Source organism: Xyrauchen texanus, chromosome 25 (genome assembly GCF_025860055.1).
Source record: "Xyrauchen texanus isolate HMW12.3.18 chromosome 25, RBS_HiC_50CHRs, whole genome shotgun sequence".
Classification (NCBI taxonomy): domain Eukaryota; kingdom Metazoa; phylum Chordata; class Actinopteri; order Cypriniformes; family Catostomidae; genus Xyrauchen; species Xyrauchen texanus.
This window is the reverse complement of record NC_068300.1, coordinates 21,699,553-21,719,105: the sequence shown is the minus strand read 5'-3', so window position 1 is coordinate 21,719,105 and position 19,553 is coordinate 21,699,553. Positions and strand designations below refer to the sequence as shown.

General features: G+C 38.3%; 1 protein-coding gene across 4 annotated transcripts in view; it reads left to right on the top strand.

Moving 5' to 3' along the window:
* The window catches only part of LOC127618731 (agrin-like), a 318,903-nt gene that overhangs the window by 145,326 nt on the left and 154,024 nt on the right, over nucleotides 1–19,553 (top strand). The gene's annotated exons all lie outside the window — the stretch shown is intronic.

Here is a 19,553-nt window from a genome sequence, read left to right as displayed (position 1 = left end):
AAAGTCTTCATCATGGCCATTATTGCAAAACTAAAACTAAAGCCTGGATCTCCAAAGAAGCAGCAAACAAATAGTAATATCAATTCCGAGATCAACATCACCATTTGAAGAAACAGCTCTGCTGGGGACAAGCTAGATTTGCCCAGTAATTGCACAATCATTTGCTCTGTAGGATGTTCTGCTATCAAGGTATTTGAGGAAAGTCTTGTTGAAAATCCATTCATTTGCAATGGTCTCGAGATGAATTCGGCTTCCCTGCAGGTACAAGACAATAGTTATTATCTCTTTGAAATGGTGTCCATGTGGCAGTGCTACGTAATTATGTCTGATTTATGTTTTGATTAATCTTACTCCTTATCAACACTTTAGGGATCGGAAACTCTTCATATTTGACTTAAAATGTATCTCTGACTCGCAATGAAATTGAGGCAGGATACACTTCTATCAACCTCTTTTTGAAATATAAGTTTAATGACAGAAGAGATTGTTTTGAAAGCCCACAGTTCTTAAGACAAGAGCTTGAAAAGAATCACAAGGCAGAAAGTGAAGTCACAAAACTCATTCATGTTGGATTGATCACACCACACATTTTCTATATACGCATGTCTGTTTGTTTCTGCTCTAGCCATCCATTTTAAAACCACAGCCAGCTTTTAATTAGATTTCCAATTACTCTGTGATATGGAGAGTTCTTTATGTGCCAAATCTACACAAGCCCACAGAGAATCTCTCCTCCCAGCCATCTCCTCTTCCTTGTGGCCACTGCCTTTAGTGGCCATTGAGCATCAAGGGACATCAGTTAGCCAATTACAGCTAGCCCTGGTTCCATCCTCAATCCTTCGATGCCATATTAATTTGTTACAAGACTGTGATGTTTTATATAAAGGATTTGAAAGAAGAAGAAAAAATCACTCTAGTAACATGTCCTCCAATCCAAGGACATAATGACATTCCCAGACCAAATTATCTACAGATATTTAATTAAACCAAATCACATCACAGACAACCAATAGAGTGTCTATTACTAGCTCAATAGGAAATGAAAGTATTTCCCCTTCAAATAACTGAAACCAATCAGTATTGAAGTTTCTACTACTTTTGATGGTACACTGTATTTGTATATGTGCATCTGCAATTAGCAAGAAAATCCTGCCTTATAAAAACTTTTAATCACCCGCTGAAGCCTTACAAAGCAACCTTTAATTAGCATTGTTTTGTAACTGGAACAGTATTTTCGCTGTAAATAAGCTGCTGTCCTTCAGAGTTTGAGCTTCTCAAGTCACCATGTGAGCGGCAGAGAGAGCACTGCCAGATTTGCTGAGACTAAGCGGGGTGTTGCCTACATACAGGTCAGGCGTGCTAAGATTTGGCAGAGAATTTTCCCATTAATTATCTCTGTAGCTGTTTAGAAAGTTGCCTTGAGAGAACATCTTGCTTTCAGTAAAACAAATGTTTGTTTGTTGCTGTTAACCCACTATGTTGTTATGAGCGCTTTAAACCTCCCAATACATTAAATGATAAGAGTGTACCTGTCCTTGGATGCCCTCAGTTTTAACTAAACATTGTCACTTATTGTCATGGCTTAATGTTATTTTTGGAAGGAGTCATGGAGGAACAATCAGTGGTATGTGCAGGGTATTTTAGAAGCACAAACGCAAGCTGATTACAAATCATTATAGAAGCGTTCTGGAAAGGATCAGATGTTTGACTGGCTTGTGAATTACTGAGTGATTGAGAAAAGATGTTGCCTGCAGTAATAGGTCACCTGGCATCCCTTCTGTTGGGTTTAAATTGGGTCATTTTAGGGCTGGGGGCTATGACCAAAATCTTATATCATGGTATGGGTATGTATCACATTTGATTCAATAATAAAAAAAAAAATGATTTAAACAACCATGTGGTAATGCCTATTTTGGATAATACATTGAAATAAATTCTTTGCTTCACATTATGTAACACTTTAGATAAAAAGACTCAAACAATAAAACAAATATTCTAAAACAGATAGTTCCCAAATTCTGAATGGATGAGACACAAGTGATAGCTGATGTACACACATCTATCAGTTGTATTCTAGTTGCGGTTTTGCTAGTTGCGAAGTTGCTTGGCAACCATAAAAACTCTGCCTTATGTCCTAACCACTGATAGCCGCGCAAATATATCTACTGCAGTGTAAACTGTATAGCAAAATCTTTACCGGTTGAATACTGTCATACCGCCCAGCCCTAGCCTGTAGCAATAGGTCACCTAGCTTTCCCACTGTTGGTTTTGATTTGGATCATGTTGGAAATGAGAGATTTTAATATATGGACATGTTAACTCAAACCCTTAGCGAGGTCCTCGCAGTCTACTAAACATCATGTGTGGTAATGAATACTTTCCCACTGAATGCACCCTCCGTTTTTGCGTTTGTCACAGTGAGTATCCCCCCTCGTGGCTGAGCTGTATCTGCTAAGAACATAATGGCAGATTGAAATGAGTAGGTGGTGGATGTGGGACTGAGCCTGAGATGTTTATGTGGGACCGATTTAATACCTCACTTTTCAGAGACCCTGCCAAACTTCCTTTGCTTTGAAAAGCTCAAACGGCTTTCTTGGAGGGGGGGATGATAATAAATAAAAAGCCGAGATTGTGTAATTTATTCAGCCATTGCGGTGTTCTTGACAGAGGGAAGCAGAATTAATTATTACCAGTCTCTTATCTTAATTAAATCTTTTCATGTCACGGAATTCACACAAAAGAGCCCAAAAAAATCATGTTCATCTCCCTTTTTTGGCTACTGAGGACGGTGCGTATCAAGATATCAAATATGTGCCATATATTCATCTGGGGATTAACTGTTATACACTCTACACAACTCTAGCATAGTTTTTGAGTTTGACATCATAACAACACAGTTTTGTTGCCCTCTGTGCTGCCTGAACATTAATGCAGCAGCTCAAAATTATTGCGAGTGCCTGTCTTTGTAGTTCTGTTGAATCAGCATTTGCTTGCATAAGCAACAAACAGAACCAAGCTCTGCTTGAGAAGGAGTTGGGGTGGGTTTGTGTACTTGTTTTGATGTTAATCTGGATTTCTGGAGATAGATAGCAAGTTTGTATATTGAGGGTCAGAGTGTAAACAAGCAGCATTTTTATAGATCAGTAACTGATTCGTTGTGCAAAACTACATATAGTCAAAAATGACAATTCGGTGGGTAATAAAACATGAAAACTACAAGTCCCCACATATTAACTATTCGGTTGTTAAACAACTAGTCAACAATCATGGTAAATATCTTGACCCCACTAACTGAACTGAATAATAAATTGTTGAACAATTAGTGGACAACTGTGATACATTTGTTGACCCAGCTAATCAACAAGTCAGTTGTTGAACAACCGTCAAGAATTCTACAGTCATCTTAGAATAGTTTACCCCAATAATTGACTATTCGGTTGTTGAACAACTACAATCATGCTAAACATCTTGAGCCCACTAATTGACTTGTCGATTGTTGAGTGACTAGTTGACAATTGTGATAATCTAGCTGACCCCGCTAATTGACTAGTTAGTTGTTGAACGACTATTTGACTATCGTGATAAATTGGTTGACCCCACTGATTTAGTCGGTTGTTGGATGACTATTCAAACATGTTGGCTCATCCTAGGCCATGGACATTCAGTGAAGTTCTATAATGGCTTAGGTCTTACTTGGACCTGAAACAGATTTCAACTATATAGCACTTTACACATATTCAAACTGAAAATATACACCAGCCTACAATCTTGTGTTCCAGTTAGATTGGCATTTGGCTCCGGCTTTTGGACTGTTACAATGACATTGTTCTGTTTTTCTCTTTGTTTAGCATCCCAAATGTTTTTTTTTCCCTGAATGCCTGCCACTTTGGTAGCTCCCATGAATAACATAATTGACCAAGTAGCGCAAACATCAGTGTTTTATAGCACTCAGTATTTTAGTGCTGAGGTAAATCTTGGTGAAGAGGGAAGATGTTTCCTGATGTAGTTTTGGATTTAATTATTGTAATTACAATACATGGCAGTAATGCATTTCAGAAGATGATGAAACACGGAGTAATGCAATATGACTTGATGGGACTGTAATGTGGGGCAATCCCTACTGGTTTTTTAATTGTTAATCTTAACAGTTAAAATTAGAATGCTCTCTCGGCTCATTATGAAACCAATTATGTTGCATACAATTAATTTTATATTATTACACTAACATTGACTTGTATTTCTATTAGTATAATTGTTCATGACTGGCTTGGTTATGTAACAGATTCTACCAAACCTTTAAGAATGTGTTATTCCATTATATAAGCAAGCAGTTGTGCATTTTTTCAAATACATTTTTAGTATATGTATCCATCCATAGGATGCAAAAATCACATTAGAAATCTCTTTAATATCTCAATTGTTTCTCTTAGACAGAATAAACATTCAATAGAGAGCTATAATTGTATATAATATTTTTTTTCAGTACAGAACATTATTTTTTTTTTATCTTGTAACTGACAAAAACATTACTCAGTAAAAAATAACAGTACAAAGTAATTGCCTCACATTTCTCAGTAAATATATTAATACTGTATCCTACTACTTACAGGTCACAGATTTTGTACACTTCTTTTCTTCATAACAGGAAATCCTTACAGAGTCAGCAGGAGGCCCCTGTCCTCTAAATTGTGTGCTCTGGTTTCTCTGTCCAGTCTAGTGTAACTTCAAGCCGAAATTGCTTTGTAATTCTTTTCAAATACACCAGCGGCTGTAGTAAAGTCCATGTTTGTGCCTGAAACCCTGAACTACTGCTGACATGATGGAGTAGGTCTGCATGAAGAGTGCAGGAAACCATAAATCTCCTTGTTTAAGCCCCAAAACACTCTCTCTCTTTCTCTCCTCTTGTTACCGCCTCTGTCCTGCATGCTAACAACAGCTGACAAGGTATTTGCAACCATGAAATCAGTCCAATTTTTGTCTCCCTCCTCTGTTATGCTAGAAACTATTTAGCACTTTACAGTTTTGTGGATTTGTACATGATACAATTGTAATTCCTTGTGGACATGTACCATAGTAATACCATTGTGTTCTTTGAAGTACCTTGAAGCATTGTGTAAAAAATATTATAAGTATATAAATCATAATGTACCATGGTATACATCAAGATACTCTGGTATTAATATCTGATATCCTTCATGCTAAAAAAACAGACTATGTATTTGCACCCATGGAAGCAGGCAGGTTGTTATCTCCTTCCTCTGTTATGAAAGAAGCAATATATCGCTGGACAGTTTTGTGGCCCAAATAGAGAGCCCAGTTGTGTTAGTGCTTGTCCATTGCCTCTGGTATCATATACCCTACAGGAGTCCCACTCATCTCATCTAATTTGTATTGTTTCCCAGACTTCCCCTTAATGGCTTGTTTGACGTGTGTGCTCTGCGCCACTGCACACAATTATGACAAGGTGCTTAGACAGCCTGGCGAGGTTGGAGGTCGACATTTCTATTGACACTCGCTCTTTTACGGCCATGCCCTGCCGAGAACCAAGAGCCCGCCATCGCCTTGAGTGATCGTGATAGATGTGGCTATATGTGCATGTTACATGTAAGTGTGTGTGCATGTAAACTAGCATTGATTCCCATCAAGAAACCTACTGCTAAGAAGGGCCGGGGGCGAAAAAATCATTTATCCATATTTTTCTATTTTGATTATATTTGATATGTATTGTTTATTTTCTACATTTGTTTTTTCTTCAATCAGAAGAACAATCATTTTAATAAGTAGATTAAAATAAGAAATGAAATACAGTAAACATATAGATAAGATAATCAAGGCAAGTTGTCAACACTGTTTTTCACTAAAGCAACACATCGAATAAAGGTATTTAATAATTTTCTTTTATATCCACCAACATAGCATTATATATTTACCTACAAATATTTTAATATGTAAGAAATACCACTTTTTTTTTAATCGAATCATTGGTGTGGACAATTTGAACTAATTCAATGAAAATCTAACTTTTATCGCCATTTTTCTACTGAAGTTTAAATAAGAGACACTAAATCTTAATGCTCTCATACTCGCAAGTTGCGAGAAAAGGAAGGATTGTGAAGTTAGACTTATGATAAACGTATCAAATAAAAAGTGTATTAAAAGCATTGTGATATTTACAGTCTTGCTTAATTTTATATCGCCTACACTTTTACATTTTGATTATATCGTGAATATATATCTGCCATATATACAGTACATGTATATATTACCCTTCCCTACCGCTGAGCATATTGCATGCTTACGCTCCTTTCTGCATCATCCAATGCTCAAAGGCTTTGGATTTCAACCATAAAAAAAGTATGAAAAGGCAGAGAAAATGAGAGAACAAGACAGACAAGATATTGTAAGTAGCCTATTGGGAGGACATATTTGTATCTTCCTGTTTGCATTTAATGATAAATCTTGGAATCACTAATTGAAAGAGAACAAATAAAGGCAATGTTGAATGCAGCCGTTTGCGACTCTGGAGAAGCCTGAATGGAGATTATTTGCATAATTAAAGTGATTGTATGTCATAGGAAGAAGATGCAGAATTTTAACACACCTCACCAAATGAATGTGTCTTCTCTCAGAGAGAGAGAGAGAGAAATCGAAAGGGTGAAGAAAAGTCATCCAACTCATAAATTACAACATGAGCACGACCCCTTTGTTGCAATGAGAGACACATTGGGAATGCATAATCAAAGTATAAATGTACTTGCAAAGCCAGGAAATATGCTGTAGCTCTGCAACAATGCCCTTTAGCCTGCCATTCTACCAGGCATTGTGGTTCAATCTTGGGGCATTATTTATCCCCAGTGAAGCATATGAGAGACCATAGCTCCATCCAAATTCCAGTACTTTCATAGTATCTCAACCATTTATTAAGTACCTACTGTAGGTACATAGGTATTGTAAAAATACATTCCTGGAAATACTACATCCACCATATTGGCATTTTACTGTGAACTGTAAGATATTTTACCTAACATGTACTTAATACTTCCATAAAAACTATGTACTCAGTGTTGTTAACAAGTACAATTTCATGAGGAACATAATTCTTGGTACCTATAGCAATATTACCTTGGCCTTGTGGCATAGTATAGTGTCCTCTGGTTGCACACTTTAGAATCCTAGCAGATAATACAGAATTTATATAGAATATTCTCAGCTACTGTATCATAAATACTAATTTTTTGGGATGTCCTACTCATTTGACATACAACTTTTTGCCATATGTAGCTGGTACATTCATACATTTAGAAACGGGCTATCAGACACTCAGGTTTTGGGCCTGAGTCATTCTCAAAACATAGGTTTGTAAAATAGCCAACCTTAAGTTACACACCCCTTGTTTTCCCCATATGAACCATATTATGCATGACAATCCGCCCCTCAGGAGCCTGGCATGATCTCTTCCAGCTGTTCTCCTGTACAGTTTCTCAGCACACATGGGCCCCAGCCAGGGCCTCTCAAGCTAAATGAATGGGTGGCTCTTTCTAAGGTCATGTCCGTCATGTTAGGCTCTGATTTGCCCCAATTAGTCCAGCCTGAGCACTGCAACAGAGCTCAGATTTTAGGAATGCTGGTTCTGGCTTCTAAAATTAATGAGCCCATCAGAGAGGCCCTAATAGGTGTGAGTCAAGCCAGGCTCCAGGACTACCTATTGACCTTGGGGCAGCAGCAAATGGGCTATACTGCAGGCATGGCTCAGGGCTCATCTCTGTAGGTCCCTACCATGAAGAAAAAACTAATGTTCTTAATGTAAGAAATGTTCTTGTGTTTTTTTAAAGTGCTTTTCAGAAGGGCTGGATAGGGACCCAATTTGGGATGCCTGCATAGAACATCAGTCCTCATCATTAGATTTGTATCAATATTCCTGTCACACTGTCGGAGCTGCAGTAATGTGACCTGAGTCCCAGCTTGAGGTACTTTCCTGTTCCCCACTCCCCTTCTTCTTCCCAGCTGTTTCTTGTTGCCCTCTTCACTTTCCAATCTAATAAAGACAATATATATATATATACTGAAAGTCTTCAGTAACACTTTATCATAGGGAAATGCCTGCAGGAGAGGTCCTTTTCAAAAGCTTCTTATATCCTAAAGGAGAAAGAATACATATTTCATTATATGGCTTTTTTTACACTCTTCATATATGCACACATGCCTGTTACATAGTATGCAAAAATTTGTATGTCAAAAGAGTAGGATATCTGACAACTCAGTATTTGTGACAAAGTGGGCGAACAATAACTGTATGACTTACTGCATTGGCTGAAATTCTGAAGTGTGCAACCAGTTATCTCCACAAGGCCACAGTAGTGGATGAAGCGGCAGATTTGAAAAGTTGGAATAGGAAAAATGGCAGAGAACTGTGAGCCGGGCAACTCTTTAATGTGCCATAGGTACCAAAAAAGTTGTTCCTTATGATTAAATTGTATTTCATGGTTGTTGTCAATATGCCAAATAACACATGGTCAAAGGACAGTATTAACATTGTGGATGTAGGATGTAGTACGTCCGAGAATGAATTTATACCACATACTTGTACACCTACAGAACATACGTCATCAACTGCCTAGAAGTAACTCCTTAATCAAATTTAGTACATATGAATGTACTGGAATTTGGATGCAGCCAATGTATACTTCACTATAATATTCTCCGCCTGTATGTCTTCATACCTCAATATTTACATAGTATTCTCAAAGTATTGCGTACATCATCCTTTCTATCATCCTGTCTTTTCCTTTTCTGTTAATTGAGGTTGTAAGCCGTAGGCTCGGCTAGTTGAGATTGATACACACCCTATGTATGTCTCAGGGAAGTAAGGGGGCACACTCTCTGGATTGGGCCTCATCTGAAGTGAGAAAGTCTGGATGTACTGCAGAAATCCCTGCAGCCATTCTCTGTTATCCGAGCTGTCAGCACTATAGTTTGGTTGTCAAAATGTAAGTTGTCAGGGTTGCTATGGTCAGAAACCTGTTTTCGGAAGAAATCATATTGCGGTGTTGTAGCTCACTTCACAGAGAGGCTTTTTAGGAAGATTGCTCTCCTAACTGTCAAATATATCAATTTTCTTCAAACTAACATCAAATGTAAGTAAAATCTACCAGAGTTCCAATATTGTGTTCTTTTTTTTTTTTTCTGCCAAAAATACAAATTCTGTAATAATTTTTCACCCTCATGTCTTTTAAAACTTTCATGATAATCTTTCTTCTGTGGAACACAAAAGAAGTTGTTTGGCAGAATGTTGCTACTCTTGTCCATACAGGGAATGTGGAACAGGGAGGGCTTTCAAGTTACAGTAATTAAAATAGCACCATATAAGTAATCTTCAAAACATGTATTCCAAGTCTTCTGAAGCCATATGACAGCTTTGTGTGAGGAACAGACTGAAGTTGAAATTGTGAATCGCATACAATCTTGCCTTCTGCCATGGAGCGAACATATCATTCATACTTTTGCATATTCAAACTTGCCAATCATGTTCAGTTACAAGACATGCCAGAATCAATAATGCTTGGCATCACTCATGTTCAGCCTGGCACATTGTGTATATAATTGAATATACACTCACCTAAAGGATTATTAGGAACACCATACTAATACTGTGTTTGACCCCCTTTCGCCTTCAGAACTGCCTTAATTCTACTTGGCATTGATTCAACAAGGTGCTGAAAGCATTCTTTAGATATGTTGGCCCATATTGATAGGATAGCATCTTGCAGTGATGGAGATTTGTGGGATGCACATCCAGGGCACGAAGCTCCCGTTCCACCACATCCCAAAGATGCTCTATTGGGTTGAGATCTGGTGACTGTGGGGGCCATTTTAGTACAGTGAACTCATTGTCATGTTCAAGAAACCAATTTGAAATGATTCAAGCTTTGTGACATGGTGCATTATCCTGCTGGAAGTAGCCATCAGAGGATGGGTACATGGTGGCCATAAAGGGATGGACATGGTCAGAAACAATGCTCAGGTAGGCCGTGACATTTAAACGATGCCCAATTGGCACTAAGGGGCCTAAAGTGTGCCAAGAAAACATCCCCCACACCATTACACCACCACCACCAGCCTGCACAGTGGTAACAAGGCATGATGGATCCATGTTCTCATTCTGTTTACGCCAAATTCTGACTCTACCATCTGAATGTCTCAACAGAAATCGAGACTCATCAGACCAGGCAACATTTTTCCAGTCTTCAACTGTCCAATTTTGGTGAGCTCTTGCAAATTGTAGCCTCTTTTTCCTATTTGTAGTGGAGATGAGTGGTACCCGGTGGGGTCTTCTGCTGTCGTAGCCCATCCGCCTCAAGGTTGTGCGTGTTGTGGCTTCACAAATGCTTTGCTGCATACCTCGGTTGTAACGAGTGGTTATTTCAGGCAAAGTTGCTCTTCTATCAGCTTGAATCAGTCGGCCCATTCTCCTCTGACCTCTAGCATCAACAAGGCATTTTTGCCCACAGGACTGCGACATACTGGATGTTTTTCCTTTTCACACCATTCTTTGTAAACCCTAGAAATGGTTGTGCGTGAAAATCCCAGTAACTGAGCAGATTGTGAAATACTCAGACCGCCCGCCTGGCACCAACAACCATGCCACGCTCACAATTGCTTAAATCACCTTTCTTTCCCATTCTGACATTCAGTTTGGAGTTCAGGAGATTGTCTTGACCAGGACCACACCCCTAAATGCATTGAAGCAACTGCCATGTGATTGGTTGATTAGATAATTGCATTAATGAGAAATTGAACAGGTGTTCCTAATAATCCTTTAGGTGAGTGTATGTGAACAATGATTAAGGGGCTCAGTGGAAGGCAAGATAATTAACAAATGACAATTTAAGTTGGTCTGTTCCTCATGCAGTTCTACAGTTTCATATCGCTACAGAAGATTCTGAATAAAGTACATAATGGTTAGGAATCGAATTTGGGATGTCATCATAGAATGTTAGTCATCCACTGACAGATACCTCATCATTAGATTTTTATCAATATTCCAGTCACACTTTCAGAGCCATGGCCTTGTAGGCATTGCTCCGGCAAATGGTGCAGTAATGTGACCTTAGTCCCTGCTCGGTGTACTTTCCCGATCCCCATTTCCCTTTCTTCTTCCCTGTCGTTTCTTGTCTCCCTATGCTTTTTCCCCATCTTAAATTAGCAAAAAATAATGTTCATTCACACTTTGTTGCGGGGAGATTTATGCCGGAGAGGGCCTTTTCATAACCTTAATTATATCCTAAATGAGAAAGAATGCAGATGTGTTTATATTTTTTTACACGCTCTGCTTGGATTGGCTTGTTTTTTTGTTTTTTCATTTTTGGAGCTTGACAGTGTCCTTCTCCATTAATTTTTTGGAAAAGAGCACCTGGGATATTCTGCCTTACATATTCTTTTGTGATCCACGGAAGAAAGAAAAATCACATGGTTTGTAACAACATGAGGTTGAGTAAATGATGACGAATGAGAATTTTCATTGAAGTCTGTTCAAACCCAGATTTAGCAGTGTAGTTGCCAATTAAGACATGCCTAATTGAATGTTTTTTCCACTGCATTTAATGTAATGCTTCACAGTATTTCAGAATGAATTTCAATGAATCTCTCATTGTTATTCTTTAAAGTGCCATTTGGGTATATGTTCTTGTGTGAATAGAACCTGTGAAATCATCGCCTGTCTTTTTTGGAAGCTCACACAACAATCTATACTCCTTTATGCGGCATAATGGTGCAGATCTGAGAACTCAAATAATTGTAATGAGTTATGGGTAATCTTCTATATAATGGCTCTTTTTAGTTTTGAAGTTTGTTGTGTATTTTGTCTCTAGAAGAACAGAAATGTGTGGCTGTGAACTCGAGCTCCTGTGATCCATTACTTTCTTCGCAGTACTCTGTAAAGTTCTGCTGCATAGTTCTTCAGACTTTTTTAAAAGATTATTGAAGATGCTCTGAAATGAATTTGAGGGGTCAATGAAGATCTATTTTCCAGTCAGGCGGCAGCAGCCTCGGGTTATCCATCACAGAAGAGAAAATAGCCGGCCTCAGAAGCAGAAAAGAGTGAAAGCCAGGAAACAAGCGGCGCGTGCAAGCAGATATGGCTAGTTTAGCCCTGGCCTGTTGTGATATTGGCCATACAGCAGCCTTCTGCTCTGTAGGAGATAGAATATTGCGATAGGGCCTCAGGTGATGAGGTGTCCTCTCTGAGCCAGTTTATCACATAAGTTGTGTATCAAATCATGTACTACACACTGTAAACTCAGCTGTCAAGTGTATGCATTTTTGAAGGGTAGTATATGTGTCTTTATACTATATGAATTAAAAAAGATGTACAGTTTGAAAGCCCCATCAAGTCTGCAGCTGCAATTATGCTGACGCTATGCTCATCTCGCTGAAGCTTGCGATGTGAAATGGGCGTAACATGTCAGGCCTAGTAACCTTGCCCTTTCTGCTTTGTAGGAAAATCTGTGACCTTTGAGTGCATAAATTGTCCAGCATTAAACATAAAATGTAGGTTGAACAAATACATCATCCATGAACTTGTAGAATACTACATCTTGTTGCATCTTTCAGTGTGAACACACTACTCGTACTACATATACTACAAAATGGTGCTAGTTTACAGCCTTGAAGAGATGGTTCACCCATAAAATAAAAGTCTGTCATCATTTACTCCCTCTTATGTTGTTCCATGACTAATTTTTGTCCTCTTTTCTTTGTCTTCCTTCATCTACAAAAGGAGAGTTTTGTTAGAAGGTTAGCTTGTTTTGTTTTTATACATTGGAAGTGAATGTTGACTTTGGCTGTCATTCTGCCTATCATCTCCTTTTGTGTTACACAGTGAAAAGAAAGTCGTACAGGTTTGGAACAAAGTAAGGGTGAGTGAATGATGAAATATTGGGGTGAAATATTCCTTTAATTCCATACCCGAGCAGCCTTGCCAAATACATGTGGCATGCTGTCAGATACTTGTGATTGAGGCCTCTTTATAAAAAAATAAATAAATAAATAAAAAAATGACAGTTTTGACGTGGTGTCTAAAAGCTTGCTGCTATATCGGTTCACCCATGCCACCTTTAGTAGATACTTTATCACTCAGTGCTGAAATTGAAGTCAAGTGTTGGTTGCTCTTGGCACCTTTAATGTTTTTCTCTCAGCAGTGCATGCATCAGCCAGCCCAGCTCCACTCATGCATATAAGGCATTCGGCACCATTGGAGAAGAACACCTTGCATGGTGTCTGGCAGTCTTACTGATTATGCAAAAAGCTTTTCTCTGTTCGATGACATCATTTGGAGGGGGTGGAGTGAGGGGGAGTGATAGTGGACTTGTGTTGGATGTGGAAGCCTACCAGAAATGGAGATTATGTGTTAGAGTTGCCATATGATCCCCTACCCAAGTTTACTACTGGCAAAACAGGAAGTACCACCTTTTTAATAAGCATGTAATGCCTGCCAGCATCTTATCAGTCACCAGGGTATAACCGTCAACTGTGCATCCCCATTTCACTTGCCACTAATGAGGTCTTGTAGAGAAAGGAGAAAAGATGATCTCATTTCCTCTTATAGACCTATTTTATCTAAATTTGTACACAACTCTAAAACAATTTTTAGAGTTGTGTAATTCTTTGTACTAAAACAATACAAAACAATAAAACAGCTTAAACAAGCCTAAGATGCTTTGCTTCTCCTTGTCTGACAAGTGCCCACAACTACTCTAAAATCAGCAAACTATGTTTGGAGACCAGCTAAAACCAGCAAACCAGGCTGAGAGACCAGCTAACACCAGTAAACCAGTGTAGGCTGGTTTAAGCTGTTGTTTATCCTCTCTCTCAGCAGGAGCATGGGTTGACCATTATTTGTTTATTTGATGAGCACCATAGGGCTTTCAGGACTCAAGTGCAGTTAATAAACATTTTTTATTGCCGCACTGACTTGAGGAAGATTTCAGTGAGTCTGATTGTATATGTGTGTTTGGATGAATAATTAAAGGATGAGGTAATGGTCTAGAGGAGAGAGGGAATGAAAAATGTGATTCAGAGAAAAAGATAGGAGGAGAAAGAGTTGAGCAAGAGACGGTTCACCTCAGTCACTAGAGTTTTGTACTTCAGGTAGAGCTGCACGAGAACTCATTTCACTAATGAAATTGGAGCGCAAGAGTTCAAATCCAGAAGCCATTTTTTTAGACAGCAAGGCTTTCCACCTCCTTTTAAGAAAGCTTTTTTATGCCTGTTTTCTGAAAACACTTTATCTGTCTTCTCATTTAATTAGTGACAGATGAATTAGATGATGCGTTCTACAGTTGTTCTGAGAACATGTGGCTATCTTTGCTGAATTATTTGGTATTCCTGCTGAAAAGACCAGCTTAGACCATCCATGCTGGTTCAGTCTTGTTTATGCTAATTTTGTGCTGGTCTAGTTGGTGTACTTAGCTAAATCTATGTTATACTTGCTGATGATGGAACTCCTAATGTTTATAGGAACATTTCACCCAAAAATGGAAATTATCTCATCATTTACTCACACTCATGCCATCCCAGATGTGTATGACTTTCGTTCTTCAGCTGAACATAAATTAAGATTTTTAGAAGAATATTTCTGATTTGTAGCTCCACACAGTACAAGTGAATGGGTACCAAAATTTTGAAGCTCCAAAAAGCCTATAGTGCCAGCATAAAAGTAATCCACAAGACTCCAATGGTTAAATGTATATCTCCAGAAGCAATATGATAGGTGTGGGTGAGGAAGAGATCAATATTTAAATTCTTGTTTTACTATAATTGGCAGCAAGCATAACTTAGTGGCGATATGCATGAAGAAAACTTATCTCCAAAAAAAAAAAAAAAAAAAAGAAGAATGTGTAAGTGGAGACTGATAGTAAAAAAATTAAAAAGGGCTTAAATATTGATCTTCTGTATTTCTTAACCACACCTATACAGCCTCTGAAGACGTGGATTTAACGACTTTTATGCTGCCTTTATGTGCTTTTGGAGCTACACAAAATTGGTAACAAACAAAGATTTGAATCTGAAAGGGATAGATCACCCAAAACATTTTATTCTGTATTTATTTATTCCCCCTAATATTCTGAACCCATATGACTTTCTTTTCTGTGGAACACGAGAGTAGATGTTAGGCAGAATGTAAATCTCAGTCACCATTCACTTCCATTGCATCTTTTTCCATACAATCAAAAGTGAATGGTGACTGAGACTAACATTGGAGACTAAAAATGGAATCATAAAGTTTTTTCTTTTCCCAACCCATTGAACCTAATGAAGATTTTGCAATACTTTCCAACAGCGCTACTGCTCACATGACCGTCGGCTACATAAGCATGCTGTTAGCATTCTACCATCGACTGGAACACAAATGGATGTCATCTTCCTCAGCTTCTGCTGTGAGGCTTTGTGCTGTGTTTTGCTCAGCCGGGAGATCTCTGTATTTCTGTGCCACTCTTGATAATTGTTACTGTTGCCTGCATGAAGCAGTTGTGCTATTGATTTTGGCTTTAAATTGGTCAAATGTAATAAATACCCAGATTGATTTTCAGGTCAATGTATTGACAACATGAGACTCATTGTGTTAAGAGGCAGTAGTCTAAGCTGGTCTCGGGAACAGATTTGTGGGAATAGATCAATGCCAATGGCAATATGTGCTTAGAATTTAAAGGGATAGTTCACCCAAAATAAAAAATATATTATTTTCTCACCCTTATTTAGCCTCAGGCAAAAAAGATGCAATGAGCAAGAATGTTTACTGAGGCTAACATCTACTATTGTGTCAAAAGGAAAAAGTCATACAGGATTTGGAAAAACATGAGGGTGAGTAAATGATGACAGAATTTTCATTTTTGGGTGTACTATCCCTTTAACAACAGAATGAGTAGCGCCTTTTTGCCCATGCCAGAAAATGCAATTAGGTTCTAATAGACAACCAGCCAGAGACAGTGTCTCAGGATAAAAATAATGCAAATGTGTGTACGTTCACACATGCTTGCCTACTCGGCATGGACAGCACAAAGTAATCGTGATTTCATTATATTTTGAAAGTCATTTGACTTCACACCTTGGTGCTTTTATGCTTCTGGTACTTGCTTGCTGATTTACTCTCCCCCACTGGCTGTCAGCAAAAGTATGTCTAATTGTTTTAGTTTCTAGCTGTTTTTATGCTATTTTAGTACAAACCGTTGTGGCAAATTTTAGGTGGATGAATATTCATGTATTTTCTGTGTGCCCTGTCTCCAATCCATCGAGTCGTACAGATGAGGACCAGCTGGAGCCAGGAAAGACCCAGACCGGTTGGCATGGCAACCTCAGCTCCAAACCACTCTTGCAACTTTTAGGCTGACCTTTTATGTGTCTGGCTTTAGCACTCTCGTTGCCCCACGCAAATACTTGTGTTGCCCCAGGCCCCTGTGAGAGGTTCTCGGGCCTCATACAGGTGTGTCTCGTCTAACCTTGCCTTGTCAGTCGAACCTGGTTCAGCCAGCAGTCGCCCTATGCAGCTTTAATAAGTGTCAACGCGCTCCACCAGCAGCAGTGCGGGAAAGAGAGAGCCGAGAGATGAATCTGATCTACTTACTTACAGATGTATGGAGAAAATGACCTCACTGTGAAGGAAAAGCAACAGTGTGTTTGTTTGTCTGAATTTGAGATCACGAGAAGATAATTACTTCAAACATACCTCTCTGTTTTTCTCAATTCAGGCTTAGTGGATTTCATCCACCAGAAATGTGCTGAGAAACTCAATGAAGGATAAACACTTCTACTCTTTTTACTTCTGGCTGCCTTTTATTTCTGGGCTTTTTAGCCTTTGACATGACAGTGTGGATTAGAGAAGAATTGTGAGAGAGAGAGGGAATGGGATCAGAACATAACCAAGGCCAGATTCAAACCTGGTGACCATGAACCAATGAATCAATAGCCCTTATATGTTGTGAATATGTGCACAACCTACTGTGCCATAGCTCCAGTTGTTTCTTTAGAGTTTCTTTACAGTCTACTAGTGCTACAACTAATGATACATATGAATTATTGATTCATCTCTCAATTATTTATTTTAATAAATGATATAAATAATTTTTTTATCTCTCTCTTTCCTAGCGTTTGTCCCGCGTAGGTGCAGGGTCTCCTTCGTGATAGTCTGCATATATATATATATATATTTTTTTTTTATTTGGCACAAATTTTTACGCCGGATGCCCTTCCTGACGCAACCCCCAGTGGCTGGGCAACTCTCACTCACACACATATGGGCAATTTAGAGTCTCCAATTTACTCAGCCTGCATGTTTTTTGGACTTGTGGGGGGAAACCAGAGCACCAGGAGGAAACCCACGCAAACATGGGGAGAACATGCAATCTCCACACAGAAAGGGCCCAGGACCTTCTTGCTATGAGGCGACAGTGCTAACCACTGAATTAAAAAAAAAATTAATAGTTTCACATTTTATTTTTTTATTTAATTTGCAGTTTTTTTTTTTTATAAGATTTTTTTTGTTTGTGTGGAATTTTATTTAGAAATACAATAGTTTTTTTTTAATAATATTATTAATATATTCTAATATACTTTCATGATTGTATGCTATACATTGTGTACATACAAATTAAAAAATATGAATTTAACAATATAAATAATATATCATTATCAATAATGAAATTTGTTAATGATTAGTTTATTATCATTTTTATTGATTCGTTGTTGCAGCATTCATCTCTACTCTACATCTGTACAATAATATACAGTGATATTCTTTCAAGAGTTTTAGAATGATGGTTAATTTTTAAATTATTTATTAGATAACCACTGATTTCCCTGGTTTCCTTTCTCTGCTTCAAGGAGCCATTCATCATTCAAAGTGCTAAAATTTGAGAGGTCCCTGCATTCAGCCCCCTCTCATCTATTTCAAGTATAGCATGTATCCCAAGCAATTGCTGAATGGCCATTCACGTTACCTGACTGCAAGTCTCATTAATCAGTGAAAAAGGGGTAATACATTCAGTTTAAGTGCGCTTAATACAGATCACCTCAAATTCTCAAAATGTGACATTTGCTGCCTGAAAAGCCATTTACTCCCTCTGCTCTGGAGCTTGTTTACGTGGGACTGCTCACGAAGGATATTATTTGTACCTAATTCTCTGCGACATTATCCCTACTGGTAACTTCCCTTAATATGCCACCCTAATCAACTAGGGATATATTAAATTTTTCATAATTACTTCACCGTGTCAGGGGGGAGGTGGGGGGTGCATGGAGGAGAGATCCAGTTTTGTGACACAGAGCACAATCCTATCTGTCATCCTTCACTACACAGGCTGCAAATAAGGGAGGGGAGACTTTTCACACAGGCTAGAACAAAAGAGAAGAACCCGAGATCCAGAGTCAGAGAGAAGGGGGGACATTTTGAAAATTGGCTCTTTGTGTGTAATTACTTTCCAATTGTGTCCAAAGTCAAGACCTGGGTTCTTGGCCCTTGGTCTGATTGCTCCTCTGGTGTCGTCCTGAATAAGAGAAAAAAGAGAGAGAGAAAGTAAACATATCTTGTGTTGTGTTGAAGTTAACATAGTTCATCCAAAAATGAAAATTCTGTTAAAATGTACTCACTGACTCTTGTGTCATTCCAATCCCGTATGACATTCATTTTTAATGCAGAATATAATAGAAGATGTTTAAATACGATTTTAGTGCTAAACAAAATAAGTTCTCGCATGAACACATGAGCCATGTGAACAAAACTAACTTCTCTCATAGCGCTAATGAACGTGCTACGGACATCAAGATTTACACAAAAAATTAAATAAAAGTTGGGTTGTTTCTAGTCTTGGAATATGATCCTTGGACTACTTCTGTGACTATTGGGTTCTTGATTAAGCTTTAAAGTAAGTCACTATAAATTGGATAAAAAAAGGGGACATCGATATTCATCAAAACATATCCTTTTGTTTTACGCATAAGAAAGAAAGTCATAGGGGCAGATTCACTAAGAATACATTAGCACATGCTAATTGCTCTCATTTATTGCCCGATTCACTAAAGAAATTATGCAGATCAGGCAACGGTGCAAACGCACCCGCAAAATCGCTGCTGAACACAATTTGAACGAACAATTATGATCTTGCGATCCGATTCTGAGCGCAATATAGCGGAGGATACCGCAGACCACTATATTTGACCAACGCTGCTGGGAATGAACAGCATTGCTTTGATCCAGACAGCTGGATCATCTCTTAAACATGCAGAATGTGCGCTTGACAACACCGTGCTTCTGTATATATGCCAGGTTCTGTATTGCTGCTGAAATGATTGGTTGAAAATGTTCACAAACATCTCTTCTAAATTAAATAATTTTTACTGCCTTCTTTTATTTGATATATTTTTATGTAAATTGCGTAATTGTTTTGAAGAGAGTTTTGCGAATGAAACGCTATATTTCATGAGCCTAATTTACATAGAAATGAGGCGTGTTTGCGCAGAATGACAATGACTTCATTTAAATATTGAAGACACAGTTCAATTTC